Here is a 3,364-nt window from a genome sequence, read left to right on the forward strand (position 1 = left end):
TATGGTTTCCATTGGTGCAAATCCAATCACCTCGATTTGAGATGAAAATCAATTCCCCATTGGTAGCAAATGGTTATCCATTAAGCGGGGAAAATAGTATTTTAAAAGCAGAAAGATTATGCTTCTACTCTTGCAAGAACGGACTAACAGGGTTAGCTACCTAGCCAACCTTCATAATTAAATGCCGTCACTGTATGGATGGATCTCATTGTGAAAAGACCTATATACTGGATAATTTTATGGGTAGAGCCAAAGAGTGTGAACTGTACAAGTTACTAATAACATTGATTAAATGGGGGAAGGAGCTCCGGTGTATAGAGAGGACCTCACCGTTTAAGAAGTAATCATAGAAACGATGGAAGCCACTATTTATTTATTTCTCCATTTTTCTCTATTTATTACTACCTATTTACTAGATATTTTATATCTAATATCGGTACAATTTCTTATTCCGAGGTGAAATGCCTGGAAGAAATCAAAAATCGTGGTTGGGAAGGTCATAGTAGCAAAAGCCATTGGAATTTTTATTTTATACATCGGAAGAATCCGTTTTGTTACTAATAAACTAGGGGAGGGGAAAAGAATGACTGAAAGAAAAGAAATCAATTAGTTATTCATCAAGGTTTCATTTGATTCAATGACCAGAGTTAGGCGGGGATATATAGCTCGGAGACGTCGAACAAAAATTCGTTTATTTGCATCAACCTTTCGAGGGGCTCATTCAAGACTTACTCGAACTACTACTCAACAGAAAATGAGAGCTTTGGTTTCCAGTCATCGGGATAGATGCAGGCAAAAGAGAGATTTTCGTCGTTTGTGGATCACTCGGATAAATGCAGTAACTCGTGAAAATGGGGTATCCTATAGTTATAGTCGATTAATGCACGATCTGTACAAGAGGCAGTTGCTTCTTAATCGTAAAATACTTGCACAAATAGCTATATCAAATAGGAATTGCATTTACATGATTTCAAATGAGATTATCAAATAAGGCGACTGGAACGAATTCACCGAAATGATTTAAACGGAGTTCCCCGGAGAATGAACTCCGGGAAGGTAGAGTAGAAATGAATATGATAAATATTAGAAATGAACGAACACTTTTCAATAAAAAAAAATATTTTTTCTTCCCCATTCATTCTTTTTTTTTTTTTCTTACGACGCGACAATCAAGTATCTCGGCTTTTCGAACAAAACCTCAATCTGAGTTTGAATTCCAATTAGAGTTTTGATTCAATTGAGAAGTAGGCCTATTTATTTCTGGTTTTAGGACCAGCAGTTCTAGGGGTCGACTCGGTTCTTTCAAATTGTTTCTCATTATTAAGAAAAGGTAACGAAGATAAAATACGAGCTTGTTTTATAGCAATAGTAATTAATCGTTGTTGTTTCAAGGTCAATCTATTCACTCGTCTAGATAATATTTTTCCTTGTTCACTAATAAATCGACTAATTAAACTCATATTTCTATAATCAATTCGATCCCCCGATCCAATTGGGGGCAAACGCCTACGAAAAGATCGCTTGGATTTACGAAAGGGTCGCTTGGATTTATCCATGATTTATTCCTTATCTCTAAAATCTTATTTCTTCATTCATTTCGGTTTCGGATCCGACCGAAATAGTAATAGTACTTGATTTGTTTATATTTTATATATCTATCTATATGTAATTTTGTCCTGTTCCTTGGAAGGGTGGAACAGACATTCTATTCTGTTCGATCTATTTCTTTATCTCCCCATGAATCGTATGCTTGTAACAATAAGGACAGAATTTTCTCAAGTCCAATCGACTAGGCGTATTGTGTCGATTCTTTTGAGTAATATATCTGGAAATGCCCCGCGATTCCTTATTTAAATCATTTCGGACACAACTGGTACATTCCAAAATAACTCTTATTCTGACATCTTTACCCTTGGCCATGAACCTCCTTTGGATTTTGGATTCCCTCCACTCTTCTATTTTCGATCTGAATCGAAGAATACGAAAAGAAGGAAAAATAAATAGAAGTTGCTAACTGATAACTCGAAATCCAATTATGAAAGATTTCGCTGCAATCAATAGAGTAATAATAAGTAATACAATTATTTCTAACTATCCATTATTTCTAATCCCAGTCAGTATTTCATTTACTATCTTGTATGCTCTTGAACAGCCTGTCCTAGACCCACATTTCTATTTCTGTTCTCCCTCTATTAATTCTATGCTGAGCCCGAGTTTCGCTGAGGTTTAATCCACTTTTCTTTCTCTTTCCTTCCTAAACAACTTAAAAAAAAAATTCAAAAGGGTGGATTAGTCACAGAGAATTTGTTGTATCTCTAATCTTCTTCACCCCTTCCCATGTCAATAACTAGAATGAAAAAAAGGGGAATGTCAACGCATCTGGGAATAAACGATTGATCTCTATCAATAGACCTGCTAAAGACCCGAACCATAGCGTAGTTAGCACAGGTGCCACGGAGAGATATGTTTTTATATCTCGCATTGAAAATCCTCCTTCTTTATTGGAATACATATATGATCAGATGTATCTGTAGCTAAAGATCACTTGTATTTGTACACGAAATCCCTAATCCCGAACTAAAATGAAAATGAATATGTACAATAATCCGGTGGATTAGATCTACTTGTCCCTAAAACAGAAAAAGATGACCCTTTCTTACTGAGCATTACCGATAAATATTCATTTTTTTATACGTTAGGTTTCATATGTATATAATTCTTTGATTATATGAAATCAAAAAGAAGAAATGGCAAGAGAAATTGTCTCTAGATATTAGGAAATAACGATGTGGAAAACAAGACAAGGATTCCCTACAATGAAACTGTACAACAATTGAAAGGGATGTAGCGCAGCTTGGTAGCGCGTTTGTTTTGGGTACAAAATGTCACGGGTTCAAATCCTGTCATCCCTACCTATTACTTCTCCTATGGGCAGTAACGAGGGATCAGTTGAGATCGATTCAAATTGGACTGGACTGGACATAATTTTGCATTTTATGATACTACATGCATGCAAGGTGTATTGGGGGTACAAAAAGAATCCCTTTCTTTACAGTTGTATCTCCTGTCATAAGAAAGCGCTCTTAGTTCAGTTCGGTAGAACGTGGGTCTCCAAAACCCGATGTCGTAGGTTCAAATCCTACAGAGCGTGATTCTGTTTTTGTAATGTTGAATCACAATAAAATAACTTTACTAACTTGAACTGCAACCTGAATTTGACCTCCTGCAGCTTAAGAAGGAGGTCAATCAAAAAAGAGATGTTACTCAATCAAAGGTCCAACTGATCTCCGCGTCTGTATTGTAAATATGCAGTTACGAATAATCCGGCCAAAGTAATAGGAATTAGACCTAAGACGATTCCAAA

General features: G+C 35.9%; 2 non-coding genes across 2 annotated transcripts; both read left to right on the forward strand.

Annotated features, from left to right (window-relative positions):
- Positions 1-2,838: 2,838 nt before the first annotated feature.
- Positions 2,839-2,912, forward strand: TRNAP-UGG (transfer RNA proline (anticodon UGG)). Its single transcript has one exon. It is a non-coding gene; the product is annotated as a tRNA-Pro (tRNA).
- A 165-nt stretch (positions 2,913-3,077) lies between these two features.
- TRNAW-CCA (transfer RNA tryptophan (anticodon CCA)) lies at positions 3,078-3,151 on the forward strand. The gene has a single exon. It is a non-coding gene; the product is annotated as a tRNA-Trp (tRNA).
- Positions 3,152-3,364: the final 213 nt, after the last annotated feature.

The sequence above is a fragment of the Tasmannia lanceolata genome, unplaced genomic scaffold, assembly GCF_043159265.1.
Source record: "Tasmannia lanceolata isolate RefF3 unplaced genomic scaffold, GAP_Taslan_0.1 ptg000541l, whole genome shotgun sequence".
Lineage (NCBI taxonomy): Eukaryota > Viridiplantae > Streptophyta > Magnoliopsida > Canellales > Winteraceae > Tasmannia > Tasmannia lanceolata.